Source organism: Musca autumnalis, unplaced genomic scaffold, assembly GCF_047663935.1.
Source record: "Musca autumnalis isolate F117 unplaced genomic scaffold, ASM4766393v1 scaffold_4, whole genome shotgun sequence".
NCBI lineage: Eukaryota > Metazoa > Arthropoda > Insecta > Diptera > Muscidae > Musca > Musca autumnalis.
The window spans coordinates 220,565,058-220,587,188 of record NW_027411977.1 but is presented as its reverse complement, the minus strand read 5'-3'; the positions used below and the strand labels follow the sequence as shown (position 1 = coordinate 220,587,188).

Here is a 22,131-nt window from a genome sequence, read left to right as displayed (position 1 = left end):
GTGAAGTTCTTGATCAGGGTAAAATTCTGGGTCGATATTGCCATGTCCGTCCGATATTGAGGCTACCACTTTCAAAATACCGAAATCGGGAGGTACTGTTCTATGGGATAAATGAAAACGTGGACTTATACTGACAAATTTCAGGTGGAAAGTTTTTTACTCCCAACGAAGACTTTATACAAAATGTCAGCCATTTAAGTCTGATGTTGAGGCCACAACCTTCAAAATATCGGAAATCGGGAGGTACCGTTCTATGGGGGCTATATGAAGACGTGGACCCATGCGGACAATTTTCAGGTGTAAAGTTTTATACCCCTTCGAAGACTTGATAGCACATTTCAGTCATTTCGGTGGGATTTTTAGACCACATATGGTTTTTACATATGCTCTTTTTTGCAAATATGTAAAAATATGTCAAAATATGCACGATATGCAAAATATGCAAACATTTATGGGCCTAATTCATTTTTTTTGTGATAAAACGAGTTTCTGTCTAATCAGATTTTCTCTATGACCATGCTAACCATATATGCATTTGCATAGGATTCCGCTGTCTATTCATCATCCATGTATAGCCCCAAATAACAATAGCTCTCGAATAATGTATTTTGAGGATGTTAGAATCGTTTTTGACCGAACTACCTGTTATTTGACATTTGAGGTTCCCCATGGCCACAAAATATTTCTACCAAAAATAGTTAATATTGGTCCATATTTTTGCATAAGCCCCATATCTCTCGATTTTTGGGAATTTAAAGATTTTAGCTAATTTTTTTACTAAACTATTAGTAATTTGGCATTTGAGATTCCCAGTGGTCACGAAACTTATGTACCAAATATTGTCAACATAGGTTCTTGTTTTGGTATAAGGCCCATATAACGGTACCTCCAGATTTTCGGTATTTTGAGGGTTTTAGCATTTTTTACTGAACTATCCGTAATTTGGCATTTGAGGTTCCCAGTGGTCACAAAACTTTTTCTCTAAAAATTGTCAACATAGGTCCATGTTTTGGTATAGCCTCATCCCGATTTTCGATTCGAACTATCCGAGGTGTTTGATGTTCGCCGCCAAAAATTTTCAACATAGGTCCATATTGTGGCATAGCCCCCAAATAATTTTACCTGCCGATTTTCGGTATTTTGAGGATTTTAGCTAAAATTTTTAACCAAACTAGCTGTAATTTGAAACTTGAGCCACGAAACTCCTCCATCAAAAATCGTCAACATAGACTTATATTTTGGTATATCCCCCATAAAACGGTACCTCCCGATTTTCGGTATTCTGAGGATTTTTGCTACATTTATTAACCGATCTACTTGTTATTTGACATTTGAGGTTTCTAGCGGTCACAACACCTATCCACTAAAAATTTTCAATAGAGGACCATGTTATCATATAGCCCCCATATAAAAATACTTACCATTTTTTTTGGTATTTGGAGAATTTTAGCGACCTTTTTTGGTCGAACTATATGTACTTTAACATTTGAGGTTCCCAGAGGTCACGAAATATTCCAACCATGTTTTGGTATAACCCCATATAACGGTACCTCCCGATTGTAGGTATTCTGAGGATTTTAGCTATGTTTTTTGACAAAACTACCTGCAATTTAACATTTGAGGTTCCCAGTGGTCACGAAATTTATGCACCAAACATTTCCAAAATAGGTAGATTTTTGGTATAGCCGCCGTATGACAGTACCTCCCGATTTTAGGTATTTTGAGAATTTAAGCAAAGTTTTTGACCAACTACATGTTAATTGACAGTTGAGGTTCCCCGCGGTCACAACTTTTTTCTACGGAAATATTCAGTATTGGTCCATGTCTTAGTATAGTCCCCATATATCGGTACTTCCCTTCGGTATTTTGAGGATTTTATCTACATTTGTTGTCCGAACTACCTGTTATGTGACATTTGTGGTTCCCAGTTGTCGCAAAATTATCCATCCAAAAGTGTCAACATTAACCTATTATCCCTCATATAACGGTACCTTCCGATTGTAGACATTTTGAGGATTTTAGCTACCTGTTTTGACAGAAGAACTTGAAATTTGACTTTTGAGGCTCCCGAATGTCACAAAACTACTGTCAACATAGGTTTATGTTGAAATGCAGTCCCCATAATACGATTTTTCCTGATGTTCGGTATTCTGAGGATTTTACCTATAATTTTTAACCGAATTATCTGTAGGTCGACATTTTAGATTCCCAGCGGTCACAAAACTTCTTCACCAAAAATGTTAAACATTTGAGGTCACAAAACATCTCTACCAAAAATAGTCAATATTGGTCCATGTTTTATCTCCATATAATGGTACCTGCCAATTTTCAGTATTTTTAGGTTTTAGTTACACCTTTTCATTTAAACTACTCGTACTTTGAATTTGCAGGTTTCTTGCAGTCAGCAAACTTATCCACCAAAACTTTTCAACATGGTTTCACGATTAGGTATTGTCGTTATATAACAGTATCTTTCGGATTTTCGGTATTTTGAGAATATTAGCTAAATTTTTTACCGAAATAGTGGTAATTTTACACTTGACATTATTTCATGGTGGAGGCCCAGCAGTTTATCCTGGCGGAGCCATATTACGACCTTACAATTTTTTCTGGAGCAAGTCCATATTTCTTGAGATAATAGCCCTAAATATGAAGCCTGTCTACACCAACTTAAATGATTATGAGCACTACAACTTACCAATTGTGTACACGAAGTGGCCGAAACTTTGCACATTGCACAGATTTCTGTCAAAAGTACATCATGTTCAAAGAAGGTCTATGTCGGATAACATCTTAGGGTACACCATTCACAAAAGGTAAATTTGTTCTCTACAAAATCCTACAGTGATCAAGTAAAATAAAGTGACTACCGAAAGCTAATGACTCCCAATATTAGATCGCGTTCTATGATAAACTATTCCTACAGGTACTTGCTTCGCACAAGCTCAATACTTTTGCGCTTTAATCCAGTTTAAGGCCTATTTTCGGATAGTGTTGAAATATTTAATCGCAGGTAGTCATTGCGATGATTACTGCAATATTATAATTTATTTTTCCTAGAGTAAGTTAATACCTTCTGAGATATAGGAATAGGTATCGATTTGTTGGTCTTGGTTACATATTTTTTTAGATAATGACCCGAATGTTCTTAAGAGAGGTAAAACTGTTTTTTCAAACATGAAAAGGAGGCAATCCAAAAATTCATCACGTCATAACTTAGAAACTTGACGTATGGAGAAAATTTGAGTATATTATCTACCCACCGCCAAAAACCCTGTTGCACAGTAAAATCATTATAAAGAATGAATCACTCATAGTTATTCTGCAACGAAACTCACGGTCTCATTAACATTAAAGACAATCAATGTCCGTAGACGCACAATACGCAAAAAGAAATGTGCTAAAACATAACGAGTTTATTATCTACCCACCTTTATTGTTAAACTTCACAACATAAGGTAGGCAAGAATACACCTCACCCATACTCCAAAAAAAATTTAAAAACAACATCAAAACACCCCACTTAGATGGTGGCATGTTGCACATGGAGGGTCAAAAAACAACCACTAACGGTAAATTCGCATGTTATTTTATTTGGGGAGAGAAATTTGCTTTAGTTCTCCTGTTAACTTCCTCTTAATTAAAACGTTTGCCGATTGTGTAAGAACATATAACAGTTATTCATTGCAATTTCATTGAGATTTTCAGTGAAGCAGCTCTCTTTCTTATCTCATATTCCTTTCGTTTGTTCTTCATATGCACTTGCACACATGTTGATGTCTGTTTTGTTTTGCTGTTATTAAAGCAGGGGTGCCAAGTTTGTGGTTTTCCCACTACTTGTGGTGATTTTTGACGTACAAAAACCACTGTTTAAGCAGGAATGTCAACTGTTTTAGGGTAAAAATCGCTACAGACCTATGGTGCGTATGTGGCTGTAGCGATTTTTACCTCGGAACAGTTGGCATCCCTGTATTAAAGTATTTCCGAGAGAGTTAGTAATAACGATGCTCACCATTTGAAGGAATTTGTTTGTGTTTGAGCAACCACAATAAATACAGTTCTGTTATTTTATGAAAGGAAAAGAGAAGAGGTATTCTCATTCAATGTAAATAATGCATATCTAGAGAAATTTTAATGTTTTATATCATTCAGTGATAAGTAAATTTAACAAAGACACGTACTACCGTCATTTTTGCCAGATAACATATCCTCAGTGGAAGCAAACGCAACAGAAGCCAAATCAGTAGCAGCTGAAGCAAGGATAGCAGTCGCGACGGCTATGAGCAGCTGTTGTATTCTACCAAAACATTGTATTTCCACCACAAAGCACCGTTGTAGTCGACTGAGTCACTGCTTACGTTCCATGTTTGTCTGCCATCATTTTTGTCCTTACTGTCTGCTGTTATCCTTTCGAATCGAGACGAGTACGTCTACGTCAACCTGCCCTCATTTGGAGTACGTTACGTTATGGTATATCAGCAGAGCAACACGTGCGCCTTCAGTTTACAACTGGATGTCGCGTGAGTTGGTTCATTAACAGCGGTTGAATACAGTGCGAAACGAGACAATTTTTTTCACGAAAATAAGAAACAGACGCGTCGCAATAGTAGATTCTTGCAGTACTGGAACACACCAAATAATAATAATAAAAAAATGAGAATTGCAAACAAAAGCAAAGACGTCAAACTATTAATAATGACAAGGTGCATATGCAGTTTTATTATTTTGTGTATAACAGAGACAAAACGGAACACAATAACGGAACACAATATGTATGTTAATCGAAAATCGCTATTAAAATCAGAAAATTAGAAAAAAATAATACCTGGAAAATAGGATCTATTCACGAACATTGGGTGGCTAAATTTTGTAAAAATACAAATAAAACTCTTAAAAATAACATAATGTTAGATAACCATGCTGTTGACTAAGAATACTAACAGGGAATGTTAGTAAACCATGTAATTCACTACGGAAAAGCCACATCTTATAATATTATATATCTTTGACAAAAGAAATAAAATGAAAAGGGTAAAAAGTCAACAGTTTTGTCGGAAACAAGAAAGAAAAAAAATTAAAACAAGTAAAAAGTCGTTAAGTTCGGCCGGGCCGAACTTTTTATACCCTCCACCATAAAATAGTCTTAAGTAAAATGGAATAATTAGGGTCCTTTAAAAATTTTAGGTGGAACAACTTTTCGACAATGGATAGATTCCCACTATTGCTTAAATTACACTGTGAACACAAATGTTGGGGCAGGGATAATTCCTTTTGGAGATGAAAGCCCTTGGTGTGTGTATATTAAAAACCCCGAAGGACAGATGCGCCGTGAGTTGAACTTCCGCGTTATGGCGTGATGAAGTTTTTGCTGTTTTTTCTGTTTTAGTTAAATTCTTCTGTTTAGTTAAAATCACGTTCTTTATTCTAATCACTTCTCGAATACACGCTAACATCTAGCAGAAGATATGGGTATCGTACAAATAAAGTTTGGGTTCCTTTAAATGGGGTATAATCTTAAAATAAAACTGTATCGGGTAATATTCATTTTGAAATGCATGTAAATTGCGAAATCCTGAAAATAACTTGATGGGCACGCGTTTTACCAATATAGCGAATTCTTCTCTATTAATTTGTACACATTTTCGAGGATTTACTTTGGCCTCTAAGATGTAGCTTCGTCTGCAGTTTAGTATGCAACAAACTGTATAACTCTTATAATTTGCACAAAGTGCATACACTTTTTATGCGCATCCGATTTCACTATCATCCATGAAAAAATACATCGACCGTGGATGTAGCATCACACACACTATTTTTGGGATAAATCGGATACAGCTCATATGTCACTAAATTTTTTATACCGCTATTTTTGCAAAAAGGCGAATGATGTGTCAGTTTCTTCATTGAAAAGAAAACGATCCACAAAAAACGCGATTAAATCCGCGATATTTTCAAAAACATCTTTTGTAAATTTTTCGGTTTTGCAGTTGCTGTTTTCGCCGTTCTAGTGGATGGATTTTCACGATGTGCGATTTATATGATCCGGACCGTCAAAAAAACTAAAATATCTTGGGGTCCCATTGTCAGTTTTGAATGTCGATATTTCTCAAGTATCGATAACCGTCCAACCATCCAGCAACCACAAAACATTTTGCGGTTGCATGATGAATGATAAAAATGAACGGTCACACTAGCAAGCAACAACAAAGCTATCATTCAGTACTGACAATGTGTATCCAGCTTTTGGCAGTTTATTACTGTGATGCTGTGTGGGCTACATAGTCAATATACATATCAAATTATACGTAATCGCGGGGTACTTTGATACTATTATATGTTTTCTAAAATACCCGAATGTGTGTCGCAGTTAGATCAAAAATACAAAAAACAACTAAAATGTCAGCATCGATAAAAGGTGGATGTAGTGGAGATTTTGAATTGTGATACATTAGAAGTGTAATCTTCATTTTGTATTCTTCCATTTTTACTTTTGACAGATATCCCTAATTTAAACGGTTTAACCGCCAATCGAATAACAACGTAAAAAAACTCGTTTGCTTCAACGTGTTTTTCCTATTTTTATACCCTCCACCATAGTATGGAGGGTATATTAAGTTTGTCATTCTGTTTGTAACACATCGAACCAATCATTTGCGACCCTATAAAGTGTATATATTCTTGATCAGGATAAAATTCTAAGACGATCTAGCCATGTCCGCCTGTCCGTCTGTTGTAATCACTCTAGCGTCCGCAATAATTGAGATAGAGTGCTGAAATTTTGCACCCGATGGTCTTTTTTCCATAGGCAGGTCAAGTTCGAAGATGGGCTATATCGGTCCACTATTTGGTATAGCCCCCATATAACGGTACCACCGGATTTGAAGTATTTTGACGTTCTTCGCCACATTTGTAGACCGAATTAGCTATAATTTGGCACTTAGGGTTCGTAGTGATCTACAAACTTATATCCCAAAGGATATGGGCATAGGTCCATGTTTTGGTATAGTCCCCATATAACGGTACCTTCCGATTTTCGGTATTTTGAGAATTTTAGGCACAATTTTTAACCGAACTATCTGCATTTGGACATTTGAGGTTCTCAGTGGTCATGAAACATCTCCACGAAACATCGTCAACATAGGTCCATGTTTTGGTATAGCCCCCATATATCGGTACCTCCCGATTTTCGGTATTTTGAGAATTTTAGCTACAAATTTTAACCGAACTAGCTGTAATTTGTCATTTGAGGTTCTCAGTGGCCATGAAATATCTCCACCAAACATCGTCAACATATATCCACGTTTTGGTATAGCCCCCATATAACGGTACCTCCCGATTTTCGGTATTTTGAGAATTTTAGCCACAATTTGTAACCGAACTATCTGCAATTTGACATTTAAAGTTCTCAGTGGTCATGAAACATCTCCACCAAACATCGTCAACATAGGTCCATGTTTCGGTATGGTCCCCTTATAACCGTACCTCCCGATTTTCGGTATTTTGAGCATTTTAGTTACAATTTTTAACCGATCTATCTGTAATTTGACATTTGAGGTTCTCAGTGGTCATGAAGCATCTCCACGAAACATCGTCAACATAGGTCCATGTTTTGGTATAGCCCCCATATATCGGTACCTCCCGATTTTCGGTATTTTGAGAATTTTAGCTACAATTTTTAACCGAACTAGCTGTAATTTGCCATTTGAGGTTCTCAGTGGTCATGAAACATCTCCACCAAACATCGTCGACATAAGTCCATGTTTTGGTGTAGCCCCCATATAACGGTACCTCCCGATTTTCGGCATTTTGAGAATTTTAGCTGCAATTTTTTTTTCGAAATAGCTGTAATTTGACATTTAAAGTTCTCAGTGGTCATAAAACATCTCCAACGAAACATCGTCAACACAGGTCCATGTTTTGGTATAGCCCCCATATAACGGTATATCCCGATTTTCGGTGTTTTGAGAATTTAAGCTCCAGGTTTTAACCGAACTAGCTGTAATGATCGGTATTTTGAGAATTTTAGCTACAATTTTGTCTATTCAAAAATAATCGTCAATATAGGTCCATGTTTTGGTATATCCCCCATATAACTGTACCTCCCGATTTTCGGGAATTTTCAGTGGTCATGAAATTTCTTCACTAAAATTCGTCAACATTGGTCCATTTTTGAGGGTCTACATTGTTTTGATGAAACTACCCTCAATTTGACTCTTGAAGTTCCCTGCAGCTATAAAACTTTTCCGCCAACAAAATTTAAAGATAGGTTGACTCTTTGATATAGCCCCGTTAGTGGTACCTTTCACCTAGCTGATCACATTTTTTTAGATTAGATTAGATAACACTGTGCAACAAAATGGATGTGAAAGTCTGGGGTACGGAAAATTCCTCTTGGGGAAGAAAGGCCTTGGTAAGTATATTATGAACCCCGAAGGACAGATCCGCCGGGAGTCGAACTTCCGCGTTATGGCGTGATGAAATTTTTGTTAGAGACCCTGTGGCCCATCAGAAATTAGCATTATATCTTTGTTCACTGTTGCTTAAGTGCTCTACAAAAACAACAAACAAAGATATAATGCTAATTCATGGTGGCTTACAGGGTCTCTTGTAAAGACTTCATCACGCCATAACGCGGAAGTTCGACTCACGGCGCATCTGTCCTTCAGGGTTTTTAATATACACACACCAAGGGCTTTCATCTCCAAAAGGAAATATCTCTGCCCCAACATTTGTGCTCACAGTGTAATTTAAGCAATAGTGGGAGGCAGTAGGAGTCTATCCATTGTCCAAAAGTTGTTATACCTAAAATTGTGAAAGGACCCAAATTATTCCATTTTAATTAAGACTATTTTATGGTGGAGGGTATAAAAAGTTCGGCCCGGCCGAACTTAACGACTTTTTACTTGTTGTAACTCAGACGGTATTTTCTCCAAAACCACGTAGAAAATATCTGACTAAAAATTTAAAACGTTTGAAGAGACTTAAAGCAATTTCCATCCTAGGCACACATTCCTACAAATGGCTAACAAAGGAAAGTTGAGAGAAATTATAGAAGGAGGTGAGTGCAAAGAACCTCTTGTGGGGAGCCCACAGCAATAAGAAAATTCAAGAAGTTGATTGTACGCAAAACTGATTGTTGTGATTGTCGAAAGTTTCGACAAAGAATATGTTGTCAATTATATGACAGCCGCATAATCTCACAAACATAAAAGAACCAGTTTAACGCCATATTTTCCCTTTTTAGGATGTCAAAGCAACCATGCAAGACAATAAATAGAACCGACACAACAAAAGAACTCAAAATTGTTTCTCATTGTTGGATTTTTTTACGCTTGACATTGCAGGCATAATAGCCGTCAGTCATAAATGTCATTATCTGTCTCGCATTATGTCCCTCATTTGCACTTTACGAGCGTAAAATATGTTTTAGGGATTTAATGAAGAAATAATGCCTACAACTATTTACATTTTGATATATTGTCGTAAAGCTTTTGAATTCAGTGTGAATGACCACCAACCATCCTTATACACGGCAGAAGGTAATATATTTTCCATAAAATCTGTGTTTTCGAGCCTGTAGTTGTTCTTATTTTTCTGTGTTGTGGGGTAAGGAGTCTAAAGATGAAAACGCAAGCATACAAACACTTAAAATACTTGACATCTTCTTGTGGTTTTATAATCGACTTTCTCTTAATTGTGGTCGTTGAGTAAAGGGTTTATGTCCAAAAATGATAAATCGGTATTAACTGGAGATTTACTTCAAGTTATATTGTTAGTAAATGAAGTGTTTTATAAATAAGTTTGGTTAAACGACATGGAGTGATGTCGGCAACATTCACATATACATATTATAGCAGATATACTCATGGTTTTCGGCATTGTAACATAAGGTCTCGGAGGTCTGAAGGCCTTGTCAATAACACCATAAGGCCTTACAGGACGTCTATAGGCATCGAAAATCATCGACTTAACAACAGAAGGTGTAGACATATTCTATTCATGCTTTACAGAAGTCTGAGTTGGCGTTCGGTTAGCCCACAGGAAACCTCAGAGGTCTTCCACAGAACCAGTCTGATGTTCTATAGAAGACCTTAGAAGGCTTCTTCTGCTATACAGATGAACTTAGAGACCTCATGATGTTCTAAAGAACATCTCAATGGCCTTCTGTTGCTCTACAGAAGACCTCAGAGGTGATCGGCTGGTCAACTGGTACTCTACATAAGACCTTACAAGTCTTCTGCTGCTCTACGAATAACCTTAAATGTTTTTTGTTGTTCTAAAGAAGGCCTCCGATCCAGGGACGTAGTCAGACTTCAAAGGCAGCGCAAGAAACCGTTTGTCATGAAGAAATACAATTCAACGGCCAAATATCCGTGATTGTATAAAAACACAATTGCAAAACCAAAAGTTCTAGGACAGAGAAGCCATTCCACAGTCGATATGTCTGAAGAGCTGCCTATAGACACACTATTTTTAAATGGGAAACTATGAGCCAAACTTTGTTTACGATAGGAATTTTTTTATGTATTATATCCTTTAAGTATATAACATAGATTTTTACGTGTTTCCCTCCATAACTACTCCGGAAATCCTTTCAGGTAAAAATCTCCTGATAAGGGATTTTTTTTTTAAAGGAAGCCAATCCTTTTTGCCTCCGACATAATCCTCATTGCAATAATATAATCGATCATTACAGTGTGCCCAGGATGAGGCTTTTATGGCTCTATCTGTCTTCCAAATACACTTTTGTGGCACTTTTACTTACATTGGCTTCTTTGTTGATGCTATGATTTGCTTCTTTATCTCTATTTAAACACCAATTTCTTCAAGGTGCATGTCATTTTAGTAACAACTTTCCTTGTTTTACAAAACGTCGCCTTTCAAACACAGAGTGGCATTGTAGCACTAGCTAGAATTGTAGACGACATTAATGTCTCATTTCATTTTTTCTGGAGCATTACCAGCAGCATCATATCAAATTCGTTGTCATTCATCATGAACAGCATCATCTCGTCATTATAATGGCCATTGCATCACTTTCTTTTTCTTTTGTTTCGTCATCCATTTATTCATTGCACTGTCCTTGCAATCTCATTTTCTTTCAGTGGAAAATTCTATGAAATTTAAATCTTATTTAGCCCTAAGCATTCCGCAAATAGTATTTTCTATTAAATTTGTGAGCATGTTTCTCTTTTGCATTACCTTTCTTTCTAACATGTTAAGAGATGATGGAAAACTTTACACCAGAATGTCTGATTAGAAGAAGCTGCAATGCATTTTCCTTAGACTTCAGCCAATGTTATAATATCATGTTACAATTTCTTACAGTTGTAATGTCAATTACTCTTATCGGACAAACAGATGGGGAGACGCGTCAAGTAAATTCTAGGATATTCTTCACACATTTCACTAGGATTGATGTTAGGTAGTATGAAGAGATTTGTCCGATTTTAATGATTAAGGATATTGTTACTACTACGAAGACCCCAGAGACAATGTGGTACCATACAGAAGACCTCAGAGGCCTTCTGTTTCTATACAGAACAATTCAGATACTTCCTGTTGTTATACAGGAGACTTTCGAGAATCTCTCTGGATATTGAAAGGGCCTTTAAAGGCTTCTATCGGTATACAAAATACCTTTTAGCCCTTTTGTGGTAAACAAAAGACCTGGTATCCGAGAATACCTCATTTATACAGAAAACTCGGAGTTGCACTGTTGATACACAGAAGAGCACATACCCCTTTGTACAAAGATAGGCCTTTTGTTACTAAACAGACAATTTCAGTTACCGACAAAAATCGGTAAAGGTAAAACGGAAAATTATGAATGAAAATTTCAAATAAAAGTTGTCAACATTCTGGCTATTGGTAGAACTTTATGACTAATTTTTATTCGTCGTTAACTTACCGACAAAAATCGCTAATTACCAAAATTATAAGCATTTTAATTTTACCGATTTTTGTCGTTAACTCAAACAAGTAAAAAAATATCAGTCGGCTTTGCCGACAGAGATATACCCTCATCCTGTGTATATTGAAACAATTTTTTCCCAAAATACGTATATTTAGGGGGGTTTAAAAATTTTGAGTGTTTGAACCGACAAACATGTTGATTAGGATTAAATATCAAAAGTTTTGCGGAGGAGATACTAAAAGGAATGTATCGACATTGACCGTTATGGAAGTGGATTTCCAGCCGCAACATATGGTGCCATATGGGGCTTTCACACTTTTCGGGCTGTTTGCTCAAGAAGTATGGACTTGCCCCTAAAAAAACTTTCACCATCTTACTCGTAATTGAGGCAGCGAATGCAAGTTGCTTCAACAAAAATCAAAGTGATTCGATATAAGGCCTTAAAGTGAACTTATCCGAAATTTTGTGTGGGAGGTACCGGATGGAGTGGACAAATATAGTCCATATTTGAACCTGATCTATATATGGTAGATATATTAGGATGTGTACCGATATGGATTATCTTCAAACTTAAACTATGTTTGGACAAAATATTACTAAGTCCAAATTTTGGACCGAATCGGCTGATCCGTTCGAGAGTTATCTTGCGCTCCAACCACCTCACACGGTGTCATAGGGGTTTTTTGCAACGTTCAGGCTATTTTCTCAGGATGTATGGACTTGCCCCTGATAAAACATATAGCGTCGTATGAAGGGCAGTGAATACAAGTTGCTAACTGGCAGACCTTAGAGCCCGTTTGTTGATGTAGAAATGACCACAAAAGCATTTATTGCTAAACTGTAGACATCTGTTACTGAATATAAGACCTCAGAAGCCTTTTGTTGCTACCGAAGATTTCAGAGGCCTTTTGTTGCTATATAAATGACTTTCGGAGCTTCGGTTGCTAGACAGAAAACCGGAGACGGCTTCTGTTGCTAATCCCCTCTGCGGGCCTATGAAATTCTGTATATCAACAGATATCATCTGAGGTATTTACAGAAGACCTATAAGAATTTGTATTAATATACAGGAGGCCGCAGAGATCTTCTATTTTAACGCAGTAGACTCTGAAGCCTAATGTCGCCAAGCAAAAGACCTCTTTCAAACCTTCTATTTATAAACAGAAGATCTAAGAGATCTTCGTTGCTGTACACAAGACCACTGAAACCTTCTGTCCTATATAGAATAACTCTGTGTCCTTACGTTGGTATGTCGTTATACAAAATACCTCTGAGACCTACACTGAAAGAAAAAGCTACGTAATATGAATGAAATCGTACGTTGGTACAAAATTAATGACACATTTCATTGATATAACGTAAGATTTCATTCATGTTATGAAGTCATTTCATACTCACGTAATGAACAAAAATGAAGTCAATGCTAAATATGTTTATTTCGTTTTATTGCAATTAGTGTTGAACATGAATACAACAAGTTATTTTTAATTCATCAGGTATTAACCACATTGATGATAGTATTGGGCGTTGTCATTTGTAAGTAAAATTGAAATAATAAACAAATTGTAACAAATTAACTGGTTTTTTTTAACAATAACTTACCTCCAACTTTTGTCGCTGTGTCATCCCCTGTGTATACAGCATTTGGTTTCTTAAGGCAGTAGTGCTTCATTAAATTTTAAATAACGTAAAGTTTCATAGCATGAAAGAAACATTTCATTATATTAATGGAACGTTTCTTAGCATCAATGAAAAATAATCAATGAAATCCGTTCATTGATACAACGAAGAATTTTTCTTTCAGTGTAGATTTAGAAATTCGATGTGTGTTTTAGATTTTAAGGCTCCTTTAAGGGGTTATCCCTACTTGTCAATTTCAAAAAATCGAAAAAAAATTGTATTGGTTTATTTTTAAGTACAGGTAGTATAGAGTGTGTCGCAAAAATTGTCAAGTCGATCGGTGCAAAATTGGCTGAGATATGACCTTTCTAAGTGAAGAACCCGTAGAGGTTTGTGTCTTTTGGGGTACTTTATTGGTTTATTATACCACTTCGTTTTGCATAATTTTTATGTACCTCACAATGGCTACCTGTTGGGAATTCCCTGAAATGAATCCTATTAAATTCTAATCCTTAATGGCGAGATAGAAGTCATAAAGAAGGAATGTATCGGACACGTCCAAAAGCGTATAGGGTCCCGCCTTCGAAGTTTAGTAGAAAGTAACAAAGAGCTTGGAGGCAAAGGAATGTTGGCAGGAAAGTTGATTGGCAAGCTCACTGTCTACTATGAACTTGCAATTCGACGCCATTCGAATTCAATTCACGATATGCATGAGGCAATATGGGCGATATTTTATCATTACAGTTCAAGCAATACAAATCCACGTCACGAGAGATGTCCAACCGGTGAAGACTCGTGGTGTTCATATCAACGGGCTCGGGCAAGAAAAGAGGCTTTCAAACACGATTACAGACCACTTCTATCAAATGTTTTGGATGCTTTTATACCTATATACAGCGATCTAAGTAAAGAGTCTTTACTCGAAAAAAGCGGGGCGGTTTCAATCAAAATAGCAACGAAAGTTTCAATCAACTGATTTGGAAAATTTGCCCCAAAACCTTTTCATGTGGAGCACTCGTAGTAAATTTAGCAGCTTACATTGCAATTGGTCTTTTTAACGAAGGTACAAAATCATTGTTATTTTATTTGAGCTCGATCGGAGTGAGCTGTGAACAAAATGCACACGAATATTCTAAAAAATCGACCAAGCACGAATTGCACTGGCAGAGAGACGTGCGACCGAGTGCACTCGTAAAGGAGGAATGTTGCGAAAGCAACACCAATTTTCCATTTTACAAGCTGCATCGTCGGCGGAAGAGCTCCTGTATGGATCAGGAATAGGTGACTCCTTGTAATTTTACCAAAAATACATTTTTTATTCATGTAAACCGAAATAAAAACTTAAAACGCGTTTTTCTCGAAATGCCATTTTTTAAGTCGGTTCCAACGATAGCTTGAAAACGGATAGACCGATCTTCGTATATTTTGGTGAGCTTATTAAATACTTAAAAACCATGTCTTTAAGCAAGACAGATTTTTTTAATTTTTTTTCTTGCCGATTTTTGGAAAGTTTCTATCCATTTTTTCGTTAAAATTGAAATTTTGATTTTACAGGTCACTATTTTTGTTAAAATAGGTTTTTGAAAATTCTGTCTAGCTTAAAGACAAGATTATTAGGTTCTTAAAACGCGCACCAACATATATGGAGATCGGCCCATTCGTTTTCGAGCAAGCTTTGGCACCGCAAAACACTTTTACAAAAAATGGGTAGCCATTTACCACAAAACTGTGCAATATTTTGCAACAACAAAAACTCCAAAGGTAGTTTAAGATGTGTTCTTTCATAGGAACAGAAGATTTACCTAAAAATATTGGTAGTATTCTCAGAAAAAAATTATGAAAATTGAGTTTTTTTGGCCAGCACAACTAGTGATAACCCCTTAAGAGATTTAAAACGTGACTCAGACTTTTGGTGGTCTTCTTTTCATGCTAAGAATATTTTTTGCTTTACATACAAACGGCTTCTGAGAATTGGCAATTTTACGGTGGATATTCCGATGAAAGACCAGTTCTAAGAAGACTTTTCCATTTTGTTTTTAATTTTTCCAAAATCTCATAGAAAACGTGTGTGTTTTTTCAAGATCCCTGAAAATTTATGTTTTTATGCAAAAGATTCAAGGAGGAAAAAAGTTGTAGCATCATGTGTATGCTTATCTTTGGAAACCAGTGAGACATACAGCTATACCATACCATTTGTTATGAACATTAAATATTTGGTGACAAAATTTGCCGTCTGTTGCTTTTATAAAATTTTTAACATTTCTCTCATTATTTCTCTCATCTTGAGATTTCCATCCCGTGATATCTAAAATATAACGATTTTCTAACGTCAATATTAAAAAACTTCATCAAACTTTAATCACGGCAATCCAATTAAGTGATAGCAATCAATTTTCATTGACACAAAATAAAAAAAATAAATTTTGTACCCGCATTGTTGCTGTAATGGCACTATCGCCCCATAATTAAATTAATTGATTTCAAATAGCAAAATACATAGAACGTTTTCACATTATTTTTTCTTTGTTTATGGATTATGGCAAAGTTATACGTAATCTCATTTTTTATTTTCTTCCTAATGGTTTTTTATTCGTCTTTATATTTTCTGTTGCACATATTCCAATGTGGTATCATCCACCACCTTAGGGCTCTAATTCTTCTTCATCATCAAATAAAGAAATAATTTTAAATCGCAAATAAACTTTAATCGCAAACAAATATTTACGTTCTGGCGACCTAATGCATACAAGAAGTCGTTATTATTTTTGAGCGGGGGAAATTCCTTTGAGTTAGAGAAAAAATAACATTCTTTGATTCGTTTTCTAAATGCAAAGCAACATTCCAACCCCATAACAGTTGTCTTTCGCATACCATATTTGTTGTTCCTACCAAACACAAAACTGCTGTACTTTCACTTTCTATGGTGATTTTAGATTTAAATAAATTATAACGCAAATATTTTAGCCACATGGATGTGTGAGTATACAGAAACCTCAATGAAAAGGAGAGCAAACATCGTCTCAGTTAGACCTTTGAAACCAAATCACTTCTGCTGGGGTAAAATAATTTTCAAACAAGAAGTTCCGCTGCTTTGTATATTTTATGTTTGGCGCCGTATAGGCTTTGTAAGTGTGTTTGGCTACAATACCGTCTGTGTAATTTGTGGGGTAAATAAGAGAATATTTTCGCCAACGAAATGTTACGTCTGCTCTGTTATTCGCCCAATATTGTGTTATGTGTTGGTGGCTTGTAAATAAACAAAACAATTGTCTATATAAATTTTGTTCTTGCTAACGTTAATTCCTGTCAACCGTTGTTGGCCTCCCAAACTTTGTTACAAACACCAACTCGACTTCTCACAGACAAGGTTTTATACAACTTCACAAAATTTCAAACTTTGATGTCAGTATTGTTGTTGTTTTTATTCCATGGTCTACAACACAAACACACACAAACATTGAAATATAGGGCTGAAAATGTACAGACACAGTTAACCCAGAACTTCACACATCTAAAAGATATTAACTCAACCTATTTGTTCAACAACAATTGGTCTGTTCCTTTACTTTAGAAAACGGTAAAACCGGCAAAAGTAGTAAAAGTTGTAAACTGCTCCCATATGAATTGTATAGTGTCTGAAGTAAAGGAACGCTTTTCGAGTAAAAAGTGGTAAAACTTGAAGATTCTTGCACGCAAAGGATCAGAGCTAATAATAGCATTACGAGAAAGTGGTAGTGGCATCAACATCGACGTGCATGCTCGTGGAAACATTCCCCACAAATGGAATTAAAGGAAAAGCCTAAAAGTGAAATGATGTTTGGAACTAGAGATAACATCAAATACGAAAGAAATAAAATAAAAATCACAACAGTGTAACTAAACAACACAGCATAGCTCCTTTACGTTAACTGATCTAAACGCTAAATTTTGGCTTGTGTCTATTTTTAAGCGGTAAAGCAATTTTTGTCGGTAAAACTCTATCCGGAAATTGCATAGATTGGCACTGTGACTTCAGACGTTTCTTCTGCGGATATTTTTGTGTGCATAAAAAGTAAATAGTAAATAAAAAGTATTTTGTTGCTATAGAGAAACACAAGACCTTCTGATGCTATACAGTATACCTATGTATATACCTCTCGTGATTTACCAAAGACCCAAGGTCTTTGCGTATGAGGTCTCCTTATGTTATACTGAGAAATTGAAGTCATAAAGTTTTTGGATGTTTAAGTTACTGTACAGAAGTCTTGAAATCATTTTACATCCTGAGCCTTATGTTTAGACAAAATTCATTACAGGAATCTTGAAGCTGGTGTGACTAGATCATGGTTGCAGAGAAAAGAAACATAAATTCCTATGCACGCGTGCAGCTTGTGTGCGTATAGTTTTGTGTGTAAAACTAGTGGTGGTGGCTTGGCCATTTGAGGACTAGATGCATCCAAGTATAATTTTCAAGTTCGATTTTTATACCCTCCACCATATGGAGGGTATAATTAAATTTGTCATTCCGTTTGTAACACATCGAAATATTCGTCGGAGACCCTATAAAGTATATATATTATTGATCAGCATAAAATTCTAAGTCGATTTGACCATGTCCGTCTGTCCGTCCGTCCGTCCGTCTGTCTGTCTGTTGAAATCAAGATACAGCTCGCAATTATGAAGATAGAGAGTCAAAATTTGGTACAGAAGTTTTTATTACTTGCAGGATGGTTGGTATTGAAAATGGGATATATCGGTCCACGTTTTGATATAGCCCCCATAGAACGGTACCTCCCGATTTTCGGTATTTTTAAGGTTTTAGCTTCATTATCCTACCAAAATGGCTGAAATTTGGTACGAAGTCTTCTTCAGGGGTATAAAACTTTCCACCAGAATTTTGTCGGTATCGGTCCACACCTTCATATAGCCCCCATAGAACAGTACCTCCCGATTTTCGGTATTTTTAAGGTTTTAGCTTCATAATCCTACCAAAATGGCTGCAATTTGGTACGTAGTCTTCTTTAGCGGTATAAAACTTTCCCTCAGAATTTTGTCGGTATCGGTCCACACCTTCATATAGCCCCCATAGAACGGTACCTTCCGATTTTCGGTATTTTTAAGGTTTTAGCTTCATTATCCTACCAAAATGGCTGAAATTTGGTACGTAGTCTTCTTTAGGGGTATAAAACTTTCCCCCAGAATTTTGTCGGTATCGGTCCACACCTTCATATAGCCCCCATAGAACGTTACCTCCCGATTTTCGGTATTTTGAAGGTTTTAGCTTCATTATCCTACCAAATGGCTGACATTTGGTACGTAGTCTTCTTAAGTGGTATAAAACTTTCCCCCAGAACTTTGTCGGTATCGGTCCATGCCTTTATATAGCCCCCATAGAACGGTACCTCCCGATTTTCGGTATTTTGAACGTTGTGGCCTCAATATTCCACCGAAATGGCTGAAATTTGGTATTTAGACTTCGTTGGGGTACTCAAACTTCCCCTTTAAATTTGTCGGTATAGGTCCATGCCTTCATATAGCCCCCATGGAAAAGTACCTCCCGATTTTTCGTATTTTGAAGGTTGTGTCTTCAATATTCCACCAAAATGGCTGAAATTTGGTATTTAGTATTCAATGTGATATAAAACTGTTCGCCAGAAATATGTATGTAAAGGTCCACGCTTTCATACTTCTCGATTTTCGTTATTTTTTAAGTTTTAGCCACATTCTCTTACCGAAATATAGGAAATTTAGTCTTCTGTGAGCCTAAAAACTTTCCGTCAGAAATTTGTCGGTACAGATCGACGTTTTGAAATGGCCCCCATAGAACGGTACCTCCCGATTTTCGGTATTTTTAAGGTTTTAGCTTCATTATCCTACCAAAATGGCTGAAATTTGGTACGAAGTCTTCTTCAGGGGTATAAAACTTTCCACCAGAATTTTGTCGGTATCGGTCCACACCTTCATATAGCCCCCATAGAACAGTACCTCCCGATTTTCGGTATTTTTAAGGTTTTAGCTTCATAATCCTACCAAAATGGCTGCAATTTGGTACGTAGTCTTCTTTAGCGGTATAAAACTTTCCCTCAGAATTTTGTCGGTATCGGTCCACACCTTCATATAGCCCCCATAGAACGGTACCTTCCGATTTTCGGTATTTTTAAGGTTTTAGCTTCATTATCCTACCAAAATGGCTGAAATTTGGTACGTAGTCTTCTTTAGGGGTATAATACTTTCCCCCAGAATTTTGTCGGTATCGGTCCACACCTTCATATAGCCCCCATAGAACGGTACCTCCCGATTTTCGGTATTTTGAAGGTTTTAGCTTCATTATCCTACCAAATGGCTGACATTTGGTACGTAGTCTTCTTAAGTGGTATAAAACTTTCCCCCAGAACTTTGTCGGTATCGGTCCATGCCTATATATAGCCCCCATAGAACGGTACCTCCCGATTTTCGGTATTTTGAACGTTGTGGCCTCAATATTCCACCGAAATGGCTGAAATTTGGTATTTAGACTTCGTTGGGGTACTCAAACTTCCCCTTTAAATTTGTCGGTATAGGTCCATGCCTTCATATAGCCCCCATGGAAAAGTACCTCCCGATTTTTCGTATTTTGAAGGTTGTGTCTTCAATATTCCACCAAAATGGCTGAAATTTGGTATTTAGTATTCAATGTGATATAAAACTGTTCGCCAGAAATATGTATGTAAAGGTCCACGCTTTCATACTTCTCGATTTTCGTTATTTTTTAAGTTTTAGCCACATTCTCTTACCGAAATATAGGAAATTTAGTCTTCTGTGAGCCTAAAAACTTTCCGTCAGAAATTTGTCGGTACAGATCGACGTTTTGAAATGGCCCCCATAGAATGGTGCTTCACATTGTTTTACCGAAATTGCTGAAATTTAGTATTAAGTCTTCTTCATACACGAAAGAAAACTAATTATTCCATTTTACTTCAATACAACTTGTGGTGGAGGGTATAAAAAGTTCGGCCCGGCCGAACTTAACGCCGTTCTTACTTGTTTATAATATTTATTTGAGAAAAACACATTAACATTTGCTGTTCAACATTTGTCCCTTATGGGCGTATAAGTAATGCCAATAGTTATACGACACGGTGCGCCTGAACTAACTTCCAATGAAGGGTGCTTGCACTTGGGATTCATAGATGAGAAAAATCAAAAAAACAAGAAAAAAATCGCCGGATAGCTTTTGAAGTAAATCGCGGTCAAAGTTGACACTTTTAGGTTTTCACTATTATGTTGTGGCAGTGAGAATTCTCTACAAGATAGACCTTTATGATATATTCCTAAGTTTTATCATTTTTCAGATATAGGAGTTGAAATTGGCACAAAGCAATGACTGTATCGCCTCCTTATAAAACAATATCATGACTGCAATTTCCTTTCTTGCGGTTTCCAAGCAAAATCGTGAAAACCTAAAAAAACCCTAAAAATACGAACTTTGACCGCGATTTATTTAAAAAACCCTATTTTTTTATTGAAGTTTCAGAATCCGCAAAAACTTTCCATGTGTAAGTTCCTTCCATTTAAAGTTGGTTCAGACGCACCCGTCCGTCTCCTTATTTGCATAACATTGTGTTATAATTTAGGTGTCTTTTAAATAAACAAAACCAATTGTCTATTTAAATTTTGTTGTTATGAACCCTGATTTCTGCCAACCGTTGTTGGTCTCACACACTTTATTACCACCACAAACTCGTCTTCTCACAGACAAGGTCTCATACAACTTCACAAGTTTTTGCAGTGATTTTGAAAAAGGTAGCATTGTTTTAATTTTATAGTTGCTGCTAATATTCTATGGTATACCAGACCAGACCAGCTGCACAAATAACACAAACGGGGTTGAAATATGCAGACACAGTTAACCCAGAACTTCTCACATCCAAGAGGGATTAGCCCAACACAATTTTGAAATAACAATGAAATAACAGTGGAAACTTTGGCCATGGAACTAAAGAAAAATCATGCTATATACATAGTTAGGGAACAAACACAAAACTGAAATGGTTTTTCAAAGTAGAAAGAGAATATAACTTACAAGAGTGTAACAAAAACCAGGGTTTCGGAGTCGAAGTTGAAGTCGGAGTCTAGCAAATTTTGCTGGAGTCGGAGCCGGAGTCGTGACTCCGGGCAACATCTACGTTTATCAATTTTTTTTAATCAAAAATTCTTTAAATCGCTTAAAGAACCATAATTTAAATACAACCTTTGTAATTTCTATATTGATTACAAAATAATATCGGAAACATTTTTGGGTCAGTTGATTGTTTATAATACACTTTGCAATAACGGTTTCATATGCCAGATATTCTTGGGGAAGTTCTTCTAGAAGATTTACTGGTCACTGGTCTTCTCTTCTTGTTTTCTAATAGAAGATATTAATGCCCTCTGTGAAAGGACCTGATGGTCTTCTAAGAAAGACCTTGTGGTACTTTACGACAAATCGTAGTAAAGACCACTACTGGATGTCTTGCTCAATTTGTATGGGAAAAATTAGAGTCTTCTTTTGGATGACTTTCCTGCCATTTTCATGATATCCCCATGCTATGAGGAAATTATGGACTTTTTATGTACTTTTGAAGAACCAGGAG

General features: G+C 36.3%; 1 long non-coding RNA gene across 3 annotated transcripts in view; it reads left to right on the top strand.

The window, feature by feature from the left end:
- Positions 1-4,525: 4,525 nt before the first annotated feature.
- LOC141403566 (uncharacterized) overlaps positions 4,526-22,131 on the top strand; it is a 51,281-nt gene continuing 33,675 nt past the window's right edge. The window contains exons 1-2 of one of the 3 annotated variants that reach the window (XR_012412844.1): positions 4,526-4,772; positions 9,003-9,058. This is a non-coding gene — a long non-coding RNA (uncharacterized lncRNA). The remainder of the gene's footprint in view (positions 4,773-9,002; positions 9,059-22,131) is intronic. The other 2 variants (XR_012412843.1, XR_012412845.1) reach the window with 2 other exon arrangements.